The following is a 17,035-nucleotide window of genomic DNA, read 5'->3' as shown; positions in this document are numbered from 1 at the left end:
ATCAAACAAGAACTATCCTTCCTTGTATCCTCTTTCCCATCTTTACTTTCCAGTCCCAAGAGATCAATAAATACAGCTGTAAGAGGAGGTATAGACATACAGTTGAAGAAAGAAAGTGAAGCCCAGAAAGGTTGGCATTTGTGCTGCCTGTCACTTCCAGAGCCAGTAACTAGAGACAAGGATTGAATCTTTATAGGTACTTTATTCAGATGCTGGTAATCTGAGAATACAGTGGGTTATGTACCCTCAAAAACCTTTTAACATCTCATATCAAGCTAACCTTTTTAAAAGGAGAAGAAAAGGGTAGGTAAGGGGTTTGGACAAAAGGTTAATCAGATAAGAGTTGCAGTCCAGCTGGGATTTTCCTAGTACTTCTTTATCTGCTGATCAACAATTCTTTATCTGCCTCACCTACATTCCCTCCTTAGAACACAATGGATCAGATACTACCCCCAGGGTTTGCAGACTCTTTGGGGCACAAAGGTTGAATTGCTCATCCAACTTCTGGAGTCCTGCATTCCAGTTCCTAGAGTAACAGCTTTCTACACTCATTAATCACTTAAGCCTATTCACTAAGGCTAAAATCTTTAACTTCAGAGTTTCTCTATCAAAAAAAGAATTTGCACCTTCTCACTCAGCGAAGCCTTCTTGATTTATAGCAGATCAGTCTAGGGCAGGAAGAAATGCTTCAATGTTAACTGAAGTTTAAAATTATAAAGAATTGGGCCCTGTCCTGACCAGTGTGGCTCTGCTGGGTCTGGCATCATCCTGTAAAGTGAAAGGTTGTCAGTTCAATTCTGGGTACAGGCACATGCCTGGGTTGTGGACCAGGTCCCCAGATAGGGACATGCTAGAGGCAACCAATAGTGTTTCTCTCACACATTGATATGTCTGTCCCTTTCTTTCTCCCTTCCATCCCCCTCTCCAAAAATGATTAAATAAAATTAAAAAAAAAAAGAATTGAGCTCTGACAAGGTAGCTCAGTTGGTTAGAGCATCATCCTGAGGTCATGTGATTATTAATGCAGAGTCAAGGCTATCATCCTGTTTTTTTGATTCTAAACATTTATGTTTAAATATCATTTTTCTAATATTTTAATTTTGCAGAAATAAGTTATAGAATATGACCATTTAACACTTAAGTATTTTAAAATCCTCCATAAATATTTTTAATCAATATATTCACAAGGATAGTGGCAAACTGAATGAATCCCTCTAAATGTAATCATTGTGGAATAGCCTCTGGAGCGGCTGGTGTTGCTTTGTTTTGACTGAATTTAAATCTGAATTCACTACACATACCAGGCTCATCATACTTTCCCCACCTTTCACTCAAAGCCAACAAATCGGAGTTCTGAAGTGGGAAATATCTCTACTACCATTCCAGCTTTCCACTATTCTTTCTGTTGAAGTAGCAGCTAGTTTTGCTCTCAGTAACAATCTTTTGTTTTTCTCCTTACTGGAATCTAGACAAAGGGGTACACAAATGAAAAAAAAAAAATCTTTGTATTTTAGTGCCATTGTGGATGCTGTTCCCCTCCTAGGTAATGCAAAAGAAACCAAAACAATACCATGAAAATAACTGACAGGTGGTATAAAGAACTAAATTAGAACTGGCCTTATTCACTCTGTTTTTGCTTAGCAGCTCTGAGCAAAATTTAAAGACTGTATTTTGGGAAGTAATCAACCAATGTAGCAACACTACATTTTTATCCTTTTGGATTATATTCACTTAACTCACGAAGTCTATCAGAACAAAGGCACTTTGCTTTGGTCCATGTTTCTTGTTGAACAGCACTGTAAAAGCATTTTTAAGTTAAGCCCTATTGAGTCACTGTGCTAAAAGTAGCAAATATCATAAAATAGCATGTGATTAAAAACAGTTCTTGACAGAATTAGTCACAGCCCAATAACGTCCCACTTTGTACAGGTCTAAGCTTATTTTTCCTTAAGGTATATGATGAAGAATCTCAAAGCACAGGAATCTGACATATATGTGATTCCAAAACAGATGAGTATTATCGATTGGTTTTGTCAATAATTATGATTTAGTAAAATACTTGAAAGAATCCTTCAAATCCTATGAGTTAGTATATGCTTTATACAAAGACAGAAATAGTGTACTGGAAATAAGACTGACATTTCTCAGAAAGACTAATGGGAAATTTTATTTTGACCCTACATCCTGTATACACAGAAGTCTTTCTCACTTCTTCTAGACATTTATAACAATGACTCTCCTTTTTTGTTTTAGTAAATTCGGGCAAAACTGCAAAGTAGAACACAGTGTCCCTGTATATTTCTATTTTTCCTTCCTGTGTCTTCCAGTTGCCCTAAACATCCTTCCATCCTTCATTCTTTGACAGGGGACCTTTTCACCATCCCTTCTTTTCTTAGACATATTTATTTCCTTAATAAATACAGAGATAAAACAACATATATGCACCTCTTGCAGGTATCCAATTACTCCGTAAAGATATTAAGGAACGTCATCAGAGAAAAAGACAATATAAAGCTTGTTTAGAACAAGACTTATAAATGCAGCCATCTCCAGGGTCCACACAGATCATAGCTGAAAAAGACTTATAGTGGTACAGAACTCCACCAATGCTGTTCTGGAACAGCTGTGGGGTTTGACTGCCCCTGCCAAGAAACATGACTCCCAATGCAAGAGTTAGGTGAAAAAGGAAAGGTGTTGTTTATTTAAAGGTTACATAGATTCAGAGTAATGGTAGTTTTTTGCCTGTAAATCCCACTCCCTTTAGAAGACCTCAGAACACATAATCCTGCCTCCTTTTGCCAACCCAGGTCAGTTTCAGAATATGCCAGTCAGAAGCACCACCTTTCGGAAAAGCATAAATCTGCAGCTCAGCATTACAGGCATCTCCCACTAATCTGTGCATAGTTAGGCAGGTCCCACAATTCCCAGCTCCTATTAGCTCTGCTGCTGTGTTCTCCAGGCAGGTTTTCCAGCAGGTCTCCTCTTTTTTTGCTCTAGCTCTTAATCCAAAACTGTGTGGCAACTACCTACTTATTCTAAATCCAGTGGCACTTCCTTACATACCAGACCTCATGGCTAAATCCCCCTACTTCATGGGTTCTCATGGCTGCCTTCCTTATGGCTGCCACTCACTACTAACCTCATGGCCAATGGTGTGGCCCTTCTACACCCTTTCAAATTGCATGGCTGCTACCCTGTCTTTTGGTCTTCATGGTGGAATTCCCCCTACTTCATGTACCCTTCCTTATGGCTGCCTCCTTCTCTCTCAGCATGCCCTTACTTTTAAATGCTAACCCAGAACGTCCTACATGTCTTAATATCCAGCCCTTCCTACAGCATGCTACTTTTGCAAGTTACTTTGCTTCTTTTACATTCTTTTGGCTGCCATCTTTAGTCAGGGCAAGGGTCTCCTGTGACACATGGACATTCGGGGTGGGCCACCTCCCCTGGCTACATCATGAGTCACTGAATGCTCCCAAAGTCACATATGCTTGGCCTGGGGTGGCAGCATTAGTTTATCATCGTAATGAAAAGTATCTTAACCATATAATCCCTTTTCCCCACCCCCCAACCATGGGCTGTGGGGAATATTTTTGGGGACCCCGATTTGCACCCTATTTCAGTAGCACTTTCACTTTCATGTTAAACTACTGAAATAAAAACTTCAAATGAAGCTATATGTTCATGTATTTTCCTTAAAGAATGACACTCTAAATTTTGTTTTTCTTACTTTAAATATTTTATGATAACTATTTTTCTTGCTAAGAATAGCAAAGAACAAAAATGAGAATCTTAACTTATATCAGACATCAGTATTGGAGAATTGTAACAAAGTGACATTCTCAGTTGCTCTGACTTATCTGGCTCAAGACAGAGTTGTTCCCATGGTCTTCAGGCTAAAAGCTCCTGAGTTAGACATGCTAGTCATTAGAAGAATTCTGCTTGGGGCTTGAGTTTTTACAAAAACAGCCCCTCCTATTTTCCCTTCCCCTGACATAAAAGACTTATCTCTGCATTTACTTGAAATGAAGTTGAGGATTAGAACTCCCATCTTCTCAGTTGGCACCTTCTCAATTAGTAAACTTTTCTTCCTCCAAACTTGGACATTTTGAGTTTTGACGTTTCAAACTGTTGAGCACACACACTTTAGACTGGTAACAGAATATTAAATGAATATTGAGAATATTCCAGAATGCTCTCAACTGGAATTCACAAGTCTCTTTCTGAAGGAATAATCTCTTCATATCCAACATCTCTTTGCCACAGCAAAATATGAGCCTAGGGTTACTTGAAAGGGTAGTATTTCTAGAGGAACCAGAAATATAAGTGTTGAAATGAGAAATACTTATCTTTAAAACTTTTTTTTTTTATTTTTGAGAGGTGTTCTGGCCAAGGCGGAGGCATAGGTAGAAATGCTTGGCCTCCTCACACAACCAAAACAAGGATAAGAACCCATTTAAAAACAATAAACAACCAGAATTGCCCAAAAATCAAACTGCATGGAACTCTGACAACCAGAGTTAAATAAACATTCATCTATACCAGTAGGAGGGGCAGAGATGGGCAGCCGGGGCTCAGAGGACCCATGGCAAGGTGGGGCTGACTGACCAGGAAACTAAAGACTCAAAACCTCTAGCTATAAAATACTGTGGTGGTTGTGAAAGTGGGAGAAACTCTCAGTCTCACAGGAGAGTGTGTTGGAAAACGGGGCCAGAGCACAGAGAACAATAGGCATTGTTCCCTCTCTGGCAGTAAGAAGGACCCCCCACAGAGAGTACCACAACACAGCAAAGAGGGTTGCCTCATCTTGGCAAATACCAAAGGCCCCACCCCCTTTCAACATAATAGGTGCACCATGACAAAGAAATATGGCCCAAAAGAAAGAACAGATCAAAATTCCAGAAAAAGAGCTAAGCCATGATGAGATAGACGACCTATTTGATCTAGAGTTCAAAACACTGGTAATCAGGATGTTCACAGAATTGATTGAGCCTGGTTACAAAATGAAGGCAGATGTAACGGCTATACAAAGTGAAATAAAGGAAAATATACAGGGACCAACAGTGAAGGAAAGGAAACTGGGACTCAGATCAACAATTTGAAACAAAAGAAAGAAATAAACATCCAGCTGGAACAGAATGAAAAAAAAAAAAGACTTCACAAAAACGAGGAGAGGTTTAGGAACCTCTGGGACAACTTTAAGTACTCCAATATCCAAATCATAGGGGTGCCAGAAGGAGAAGAGGAAGAGTAAGCAATTGAAAACTTATCTGAACAAATAATGAAGGAAAAGTTCCTCAATCTAGCAAAGGAAATAGATTTCCAGGAAATCCAGAAAGCCCAAAGAGTCCCAAAGAAATCGGACCCAAGGAGGAACACATCAAGGCACATGATAATTAAGTTACCCAAGATTAAATGTAAGAAGAGAACTTTAAAACCAGAAAGGGGAAAGGAGACAGTTACCTACAAAGGAGTGCCCAGAAGACTATCAGTTGATGTCTCACAAGAAATCTTGCAGGCAATTAGGGGATGGAAAGCAGCATTCCAAAAAGTGAAAGGCAAGGACCTATATCCAAGATTACCCTATCCAGCAAAGCTATCATTTAGAATGGAAGGGCAGATAAAGTGCTTCCCAGATAAGGTCAAGTTAAAGGATTTCATCATCACCAAACCCTTATTATCTGAAATGTTAAAGGGACTCATCTAAGAAAAAGAAGATAAAAAATATGAAGACTAAAATGACAACAAACTCACAACTATCAACAACTGAACCTGAAAAAAAAAAACAAAAACGAACTAAGTAAACAAAAAAGAGGAACGGAATCACAGAAATGGAGATCACATGGAGGGCTATCAGTGGGGAGTAGGAAGGGAGAGAATGGGGGGGGAAGGTACAGGAATCAAATAGCATAAATGGTAGGTACAAAATAGACAGGAGGAGGTTAAGTATAGCATAGGAAATAAAGAAGCCAAAGAACTCAAATGTACAATCCATAGACAGGAACTAAGGGTGGTGGAGAATACTGGAGGATGGGGGGGGTGTGCAGGGTGGAGCAGGGATAAAGGGGAGAAAAAGTTAGGACCACTGTAATAGCATAATCAATACTTAAAATTAAAAAATAAAAAGTATGACATAGAAAAAAAACTTTTTTTAAACTAAATTTTTAAAGACCACCTCATTCTGAAGGCTACACATATACTCTGGTTGTGTATGTGTGTATGTAGCAGGGGAAGATCACATTTATCTCATGGAGTAAATATGTCCAGCTTTGAGTATTAAACATGAATTTGGTATAACACAAATTAAATTGTAAAATCATGACCATCAGAAGCAATTCAACTTTACCGGACTTCAAACTGTATAATTTACTGAGTTTCTAGATGGCTAGCACATAAAGCACCATAGTACATAATTCAGCATTTCACAATTCACTCATCTCTCTAGGATTAGTTAAGATGAAATGACTAGTTGGAATGAATATTGTGCACAGGAAAATTTTCTATAGCAGGGATTAAAATAGAATGATTGGTTGCATCCTGTTTTCCTGTCACAGAAATTTCATTTCTTTAATATGACATTTTTCTCCTTTTCTTTCTTTTTGATTCAAACTGGCCTCATCCAGTACCCCAACTCACCTGCCTCCTTCACCCTTGCAGGTCCACTCTGTGAATCATTCAGTCCTCAGGACAATGAGGTTCTGATCAGCACCAAATAATTTTAGGAACAAAGCCTCTGGCCTATTGACCAGAGACACAGAATTTCAATCAAATTAAATGTAACATCAAGGCCTAAGTTGTGTTTAAGATCCAGGCAGAGAAAAGCAGCAAAACCAGATGAATGGACACCATGCTGACATCAGGACCAGCTGCACTGACCAGCTGGTACCCTAGGGCCAACCAATCAGTAGAGACCATCACCCTGACAATGACCCTAACTTCCCTGTCATCATGATTGATTTTCCCCCTATACGATCCATCCCCTGTAATAAATTGGGAAGCCAAGTTTTTGAGCATTAGCTTACCTGTCTCTGGGCATGGGCCACTTCCTAAAAATAAACCCTTACTTGCTTTGTTGTAAACTCCTGTTTTAGTCTTACTGGGCTCTGATGAACACAGACAAACAAACCCCTTTAATCTGGTAACAACAGCAAATATGCACTGCCATATTGCAGGCATTTCATGCCATATGCAGAGATAATAGTGAGCAAACTGCAACATTTCTAAATTCATTTAATGTTTAATTATAACATTAATGCAGTAAATATAATTAAAAGTCATTATGTAATTCATTGTCTCATTCATGCTTCAAGTGAAGATATTGAAGCTAGTAACATAATTCTCTGTCACACAGATGTTGTTAGCTTTCCCATTGCCAGATGTCTACTTGTATTTTTTAACCTTTTATTAACATATGCCATTTATACAGAAAAGTGAATAAATCATAATTGTACTGTTTGATAAATTTATGCAAAATGAATGCATGCTTAACCAGCACCCAAGTAAGGGTCTGGGCATTTCTCAGCTGCAGTAACCCCTGTCATGTGACACATTTACTTACCAAAGGGCATAACCAATATCCTGACTTTTGATCATGAATTAGTCTTGCAACCATTTGAACTTCATGTAGATGTAATAGCAGAATACATAAACTTTATGACTGAATTCTTTCATTCAGTATCATGTCTGTGAGATCATCTATAATGTAGAATGCATTTACTTATGAATTTCCTCTTGATTGGTCTTCCATAGTTCCCAAATTTTGACTATTACAAATAGTGCCCTTGTTATGAAGAGAAAACTGAAAACTTACACCAATGAAATTAGCATAATACTTGTGCATATTTGTTTGCTTTTTAATTAAACATCAAAAGAAAACATGACAATCTCTCCAAAATTGTCTTTTGAGGCTGTTGCAAAACACAATTCTCAGCTGAAGGAACTGGGGTGCACCCCATATACCATTTTTTTTAAGTTTTAATGCAATGTATCTTCTATAGTCCCAAATAATTTATCTGATTCCTGGGAGAAATAGAGTGGATGTGAGGCTAGGAATGCCAAGGCTTGAATTCACACTGATATTCTGTGAGCTAATCATTTATGATGATTTGTGATGATTAATTATAACCAGTTCAGAGAAGGAAGTCTTCCTTTACCATTATTCTTTTTGAGTCTTGTGTTAGTATAGGCAGCTAACAAAAGAGAAGGGAGCTGGGCTGGCTGGGCCTAACTGATTCCAGAAGTTACTCCTTAATCAGGACTTAAGTCTGGAAGTCACAGCTTCAGACACACCAGGGGATAGCCAAATCTAAGCCAAAGGAATTAATACCCCTCACTCCCCTATGTGGGGAGGAAGGACTGACTTTTCAGTTCCCCAGAGGGCCAACCAGGTGGGTAGCTTAGATAACCAGGAGGAATAAATAATAAAAGAGAAATGCCTCCTCTGGGCGCACTAGGAGCCTAGCTCGCTAGGAGCCAAGATGGCAACATAAAGGGGTGGAGTCTAGTCTGGAAAACCTGCGAAAAGGTTCAGATTGGATGAGGGTGTGAAAGCCCCAAAGATCTAAGAAAAAACTGGGTAATGAGAAGACCCAAGACAAGCCAGGGAAGGATTAGAAAAGAGATTGGTTAGTTTGAAAGAAAGCCTCTCTCTTCAAGCCTGAGGTAACATAATCAAAGCTTAACAAAGGCCCCTCTGAGTAGCATGCATTCATTTCTTCTCTCATGTGCCTCCTCCACAGCAGCCATGCAGGCCTTGCAGCCATGTGGCTCCAAGGGCAGCTTCAAGTATTGGCCCAGGGGCAGCGCTGGTCCCAGCCCAAGCACAGCCTTAGCAGAAGATATGCAGATGGGGAAGGAAGATACAAAAGTTCTGTTATCTGGTCCCTGCTCCTCCTCGTGGGCTTGTGAGGACAAGTGTGTGCTTGTGGCCCCAGAGAGGAAGCTTATTCCATAGCTGGATGGAGTTAAGCCACCTGGTTGTAGATGAGGCACCTGGCACCTGTGGTCAGTCCTTTGTTATTGCTCCAATAAACGTTATCACTACAACTCACCCTCCTATACCTGGGTCCCCAAAATGCTTTTCTTGTGACTCCATGGAAGAACCCTATTTCCACTGGCAACAGCTGGACATGTCTCCATTTACAGACTCCCTGCACCAATTACTAGATGTCAGTTAACCAAATGTAACCTGTCTCAAACTCTAAACTTTATACTTGGAAAGGAAATGCATTAAGCAATGGAAAAAAATAACCATGATATGAATTAAGTATTTTCGACACACCCAACTGTAAGGTTAGTCACAGATTTTCTAGGTCATTAAAAGTAATTAGTCTTGTCATATCAACTAACTACTCTGACATCTATGTTTTAAAGAGAAGATATAAAAAGGAAATAGAATATATTAAAATAGAAATCATTCTCCCCTAAAATATAGAAATTAAATTATTGATTTTAAATATGATTTTGTTTGATTTCTTTTTCTGTCTAAAATAGAAGACTGGATTATTCCGCATGGCACTCTCAACAGGTCCTGGAGTCCCGTGCATGTTTTCACAGATTACACTTTGATCTGGTTGTTTCATTTTTTAGCTGTGTTTTGGCTGGTTCTCTAACAAGAGGAGTATGCTAGGAAAATGACTTCAGTTTCCAAATAACTAAGGTAATAAACTTGTATGCAAATATTTTAAAAAATCAACTGTTTTATCCATGACAGTTTTCCACATTACAGAGCCAATGCATTACAGTCTTATGTCCTAATGCCTTTTTGTTACTTCAGAAATGCTAACAGCAATGAGTTGATACATAGCTTTTGAATTTCAAAATTAATTTCACAAGATAAGTCAAAGACAACAACAATAGTAGTTTGGGGATAATTTGTAGGTGCTTTCCATCAGCAATCCCCTCCATCCAGCCTACCACATAGAACAATATATTCCATATAAAAGGCAACATTCTATAAGAAAAATAGTTCAAAGCCAGGAACCATAGTAAATATATTACCTAGCTTTTTCTACCCAGTTAGCCCCTCCTAGCCCTTCTGTGTAGAAATTGTAGAATTGTCATTGACAATAACCTGGAAAGGAAAGCCCAAAGGTTTCACAAGTTATAAGTTTGGCTCTTGGTATATAAAAGCAGAAATATAAGCTTTATACTGCCAAAAATCTATTCCATGTCTCTGTGTGCCTAGGCTAGGCAAAGAAAGATATTAGTGAAAAGTCATAAAGAATATTTTAAACAACAACAACAACAACAACAACAACAACAACAACTCCATGAACTCCTGGGCCTATTTCAGAAGTGAATGGACTTAGAGAAAATCAAGAGTTTTGTGGGAAAGCAGAGGTGGCTCATTTTTTCAATTGGGGATGAGGTGACAATGTGGTCCAGACATCCTCTGGAGCTAGATGTGAGTGGACTTTGTGATGATGTGTGTGCCAGTGGAGCAGAGTTGGCCTGAGATAGCTTGAAATTCTCCTAATGGCCGTGCACATGGCTGAAGAGGAGCTATTTTGAAGGACAGGGGTATCTTTTTGTTCCAAGTATGCTATGTTTGTATAGGTAAAATAATTCTCGTGAGTGAGTGGTGATTGCATTTATATGGCAATGATGGAAATAAAAGGAGGTCACTGATTGGGGATATTAATGCCATTTGTTGACATCAGACAACAAAGAGGAAGGCTGAACATAGTAGAAAAGTGGTTTACCACTGGACAGTGTTTTATAGGTAGAACCATGGCAAAAGAAAAAGGTTACATAAGTGTCTTTATCTGGAGAATTTAGATGCTATGTTTAGGGAGGATATAGAAAATACCACACTGAATAAAAACAGTTTATCCAGAAACTTAAAAGTAATGCTTCTGAAAGTTTAAGATCTTTTTTACAAGGGTAATAAAGTTTCAAGATAAAGGCAACCTATAGGGAAAAATAATATTTTGCATATTTGGATATATGGTCTTAAAAGTCACAACAGCATATGTCTGGTTTCATAGTACAATCAAACATTTTAATGTTTCTGTTAATTTTAATTAATCTGTAGGTTTCTTCCATATTCAGTGCTACCACCCAATTCAAATCTTTATTATATGTTTATATAATTATTTCAGTATCCTGTTTCAGTTTGATCTGTCTCTTTTTTGACTTACATAGTTACATAGTCAATTCATAGCGTAACAATTCAATGAGTTAGCACATACATAGCACTAACACTGACTGATGACTGGCACATTATAAGGAATTCTAATAAGTAGTTGCCATAATAGTTAATATTGTCTCAATATCAAGTCGTGTGCAACCTCGTTAATAAACAGGATTTGCATTTTTCTGCTTCCACACCTCTTGCTATTATTTCTTTTCCTTCTTACTTTTTTTTTTTCATGAAATGCCCTATGTACTCATATTAATGTAATTCTTTCATCTCTCTCCCAAGCATCCTGGCTAAAATCCTGTCATCCCTTAAGTTTCTGCAAGACCATTTTCTCTATGAAACATTTACTGCACAGCTACCACCAGAGAAAGCACTTCCCTCCCTTCTGAGAAAGTATATGTTAAATATGTGTAAGTCTAATGAGAAGGTGACATATAGGAATGTATCTCTCCTAAATATTATAATATATATTTTATCCACAAAATGTTAAAAATAATTTCCCAGTTATTTTTTCATACAAAAATACTTTCCAGTTTCTCTTAAAATATTAAGCATTTGGCAGGACTAAGACTGCATTTCCAAGTGGCAAAACTTTCTGTTTGCCATAGTCCCCAGAATTCCCAACCTTTAACAAGTGTATTTACCATTGAAATTGCATTCTTTGTTTTCTACACTAGGATAATAATACATATTTACTATGTCTATCACAAGTGAGAAATTTAGGTGTTTTGAAACACAGGGGCAAGCATATTTCTACATGCATGGAAAAATAGTAACACAAGTTTAATAAGAAAACATCCGCTCTGTTACTGACATACTTGTTACTCCTATAGATTTTTGATTTTGCAACCTGTGTTACCAATCACACATTATCTCATTTGTAATTTATTATATGCATACATATACATGCTTTATGTTATATTTAGATTATAAATTTTCATGATAAATGACTATAGGAATATGAGATTTTTCTGTGATTTTGCATGTATAGATGTGTATGTACCAAAAATTTTAAATTCTTATAAATTCTTGGTTTGAATCAGGTTTAATCTAAATCATTCTTGTTAAGATAAAGGTATATTAAACTTCTGTTGTAGTTTCAATTACACATGTATAGTAAACTTATTTTTATGGACACTTAAAATTTTTAAAAAGTGGTGTTTAAATATTTCTCAACTTTTTTTGTTATGGTGTATTAAAGGCTACTAATAAGTTTTCCTTTCCAAAAATACAGTCCTTTGTTTTGAAACTCAATAAAGTTATGCATTTCAATAATGGTAGCTGTTCTTATTTATAAAATGTAAAATATTTGCAAACTTTGATAATTCACTTTGAGTAACAATCTTTTCAAACATTTCAAGAATAATCTGGACATTCTAGGGTCTTAAAATAATTAAACAGAAAATCCTTGAACTATATGGTACAGTTTCTTATAATTTTCTTTCACTTTATTTGTAGCATGTGCTCCAATAATAGATTCAACTCAGAAATGTGAGCATGAAACATTTTTATTTAAAGCTCAATTGTCTTGATTTAACTGAGACCTCCTTTACCAGGCTGTTTTCTATGAGAGATGCTTCCACCATACCAAGTATTAGATGAATTTGAGAGATGCAAAATCAAACCAAAGGAATAACATGTGTTTTTCATAACTTTTTTAATTAGCAAGAGGTCCAATATATCCATTGCCCAGTAAACCTTTTAAAAATACATGTACTTTTATTATCTAAAGCTTATAGGTATAGTTTATAATATTTATGATGTGATAATTAGAGTTCTTATTTGTTCAAGTCCTCAAAGTCCTTGTAACCATTCTCAGTGCCATTTAGTAAGTAGTATTTGACATAATTGTTATTGTGTTTAGATTGGACAGAGCTACTAACCTCTTTAAACCAGTAGGATTTATATACCAATGTTCATGTATATTTGCGATGATTTTTAAGTAAGATTTTAAATCATTTAGCCTAAATACACTTTGGATAATATGAATCAGCAGCTCATTTTAAATGGGCATCTTTTTTCATTAAATGTATATTTGCTGGGTGTCTATTATGTGTAAAATCACATTTTACATTACAGAACAGGGGCTGCTGCTAAGATTAAAGAGTCTAGTTCTATAACATTAAGAGTTTACAATTGAAAGTGATTCAAACTAAAATGTATCAGTCTGGTTACACACATAGATGTGTTTTGCTAGTTTAAACTAATTGTTGAGGAAATGGTATACATTTTCACTGTGAGTCAGAGAAACCTGTACAAAGATGATTTGTGCCTGTTTTTTTTTAATACTTGAAATCTTCAGAGATGAAAGCATGTATTCACCGGGAAAGGTAAAGTGAAAGTTGTCTCTGTGAAGGTGAGAAAATAAATGGTGCTTTGAATGAACTGGATCATGTGGCTGTGCCATATGACGTGGGGTAAGAGCAAGAATGCCAGGTGGCTATAACATAACCTAGAAAGACTGTGAATGTCAGGCTGAGAGATACAAATTTTATTTGAGGAACTTTGGAAAGTTTTCAAACAAGAGGATGATATGACCCTAATTGAACTATAGGGAACTTATTGTACTGGTCACATGTATTACTCCTTGCAGTGGCGGGATCTTGAAGACCCCTGTGTTCAGTTAAGGGATGGCAGGGAAGGAAACTAGAAAGGACACTCTGAAATTGAACAGAATTCTTCTTTGGAAATGAAGACAAAAATTGATCTGTAGTCTATAATGTGATAAAACCAAAACTTTTTCTACCACATAAAATAGTGACCACAAAGAGAAATGCCATCTCTTTTGTCCTTTCATACTGTCAGTAGAAAAAACAAGTTATTTACCCTTCTTTACAAAGCATGTGTATACTGAAAGCTTTATCAAACACGAATGATGGCTATAGAAACATCATTTGTTTCTTCCCATTGACCCAGCTGCCTTATTTCCATCACGACTCTCAGTACCAAGGAACACAACGTGATTCAGAGTTAGTGACTCACTTTGTCTCTGTACCATTATTTTTGCACTGGGAATGTTGAAAAATAATTACCAATGTGGAAATATGCCTATATCTGCTTCTGTCATTATGTGAATTATTTGTAGTAGCTGTTATTTGTGTCATCTCAAAATGCATATGTTGAAATCCTAACCTTTAAAGGTGACAATATTTAGTGGTGATTTTTGGAAGTTGCTTAGGTCATGAGGATGGAGCCCTCATAAGTTGAATTGGTGTTCTTACCAAAGAGATCACACAGAGATCTCTCATCCTTGCCACCATGTAAGAAAAACAATAGAGTCTCTAATACAAAAGAAAGCCCTCACCTGACCTTGGTGGCAGCCACATCTTGGACTTCCAGGCTCCAGAACTTCAAGCAATAAATTTCTCTGTTTAAAATGCAATTATATTACTCTTTCATACTGGAGAACAATGCTATTCTTGGAAGTATTTTTAGACATTTGATTAAATGATTGCCTTATTTGAGCACTGTAAAAAAAGGTAATAGCAATAAATATCTTAATTCAAGAAAAATTATGTACCAGATAATGAATTAAAGGCCTTGCATAAGTGACTGCACTTAAACTGCAAGACTATTTAATTATGAACTGTAACTATACCCATGTTATAATACATTGAAACATATATAAATGTAATTATTGCTACAAATTGCAATCAATGCAGGTACGTGGGGAAGTGACTCAGGAGCCCAAACCTTTCTCATGCTGAGTTCCATGCTCCTAGGTACTCCTTGACCATACATTTTTAAATATTTGATTATTTCCATACAAAGACCTAAATATCACTATGCTCTTCATTGCAATATTCATACTATTCTTACTATATGTCCTTCTATAAAAATAATGTTAACTATTACCTCTATCTTTACTGGTGACATCCCATTGTTAAAGGTGTCCTAAAATGTTAGCATTCTTTCTGCTTAAAGATACACAGGATTTTAATGATGACAATGCTGATGGCGATAAGTTAAAATTAACACTTACTAATCAGTTAATGCATGATAGGGTCTGTCCTATGTGGGTCCTATTACAATGAATAGCAGTTTTAAAATGTAGAAGAAGAAGGTTGTGTAAGATTATAGAAGTCTGGAGTCTGCATGGGACACATTCCTTCATCAAATTTGCCTGTATAATTTCAACTCATTCTTCAAGTTTCTGCTGAGAAGTTTCACTCGCAAGTAGATTTTCAGATGTTCCCATGTCAATGCCTGGCAATGGATGTCAAGGTACTTCATCTACATATTCACTTACACTCTATGTCTTAACCGCAGTGAGCTTTAATTGCCCAAAGACTATGCAGTGTGAAGTGAAGGAACTCTTTCACCATTGCCTTTTGCTCCTAAAATGGTGCTGTAAATTGAATAAATGAATGAACTAATTATTGGGCCTGAATTCCTCCTACTTTCACATCCATTGGTATTCAGACTGTATAGAATGTCTAATTTAGTTTCAGTCCATTAGATGGATTAGGTGACTATTATCACATTCTCTGAGTCTGCCTGTGATTTCAGGCCAATGGTGGTAGGCAGTTCTTACTTCCACTGGCAATGACCCACTGCTTTGTGATGCAGTTTCTACTTCTACTTTTTTAACTCTCTCTAATGCCTTGGAAATGATCAGCACATGTAAAAGCGCATGCTGAAAATAAGGAAGAACTAAGTCTCCTAGGAGTGATTCTCAGTTAATAGGGGAGAGTGTATTCAATAAATACCTCAGGCTTTTCCACAGACAGTGCTAGCAGGAAGTTGGTAAAATTCTCTAAGGTCCTGGAGTAATTTTGCTGAGTTCTGAAACAGTGTCCTTAATAGCATACACTAATGCTGGCGTTCTCTCTTCTGTCTCACTTCCCAAGCTTCCTCTCTACTACTCCTGCTCATTATACTAAGCCCTTAACCTAGATACCGAGATGGAAGACCTAGGAAATGTGGAGTTGAAATATTTCATTGAACTGTAATTGAATCTTAGTTCAGAAGCATATTTTTATTACTGCTTAAATTGTTTCTTACCTGTTAACTTACTTGTATGATGGTTTTCTTTTAATGCGTTGAAAAAAGGAAAATGTATACACATGATACAGACAGACGGGTAGGTAGACAGACAGATAGATATTCACCACTTTGCACACTATTTCCAAAAATTACATTTCTAATTGTTAGAATCAATATACTCTTACCTTCACAATACTGAATCATTACCTTTAGAATAGAGGAGTTTGGGAAAAGACAATGTTATTTCTTTATTTGGGCAGTGAGAAGAAAAAGTCTATTCAGGAAAAAACAAATTATTAGAGACATAAAAGTTGGAAAATTCATCTCTAAAGTGGAGAATAAAGGAAAACAAATAACTATGGAAATCGCCAAAGATGGATAATCTGTTTAGAAGCTTCCTCTACTAGAAAGTACCAATTCCATCAGCTTTTCATCCTCCATGGTGTTAAATTTCATCACATATTTTTTTTAAAAATCCACATTTTCTGTATTTTTTCTATTAATTATAGAAAAATATTTAATGTATTTAATTATGTATTTAATTATAATCATTGATTTTTAAGGATAAATCAGTATTGCAAAACTAGTTGGGAAGTGCTTGTTATTTTGCATAATATGTTAAAGATTTAGAGGAAAACTGGTGCTACTTTCAACTTAAATGTTGGAAAAAGAGATCAAGAAAGATTAAGAAAACAAATTTCTCTGTGGGAAGGTGTTTAGTAAGGGACAAATTATTTAATTGATGCAAAAATAACTTAATTTTTAAAAATTAAAATGTAATGTTTAAAGCTGTTTTATTTTAGTAAGTTGTTTCTGTTTTCAAGAAATACCTTAAGAACCCTGAAACACCAATCCAAAAGAACCTATGTACCCCAATGTTCATAGCAGCACAATTTACAATAGTGA

This window comes from Phyllostomus discolor, chromosome 5 (assembly GCF_004126475.2).
Source record: "Phyllostomus discolor isolate MPI-MPIP mPhyDis1 chromosome 5, mPhyDis1.pri.v3, whole genome shotgun sequence".
NCBI lineage: Eukaryota > Metazoa > Chordata > Mammalia > Chiroptera > Phyllostomidae > Phyllostomus > Phyllostomus discolor.
This window is presented reverse-complemented; position numbering follows the sequence as displayed.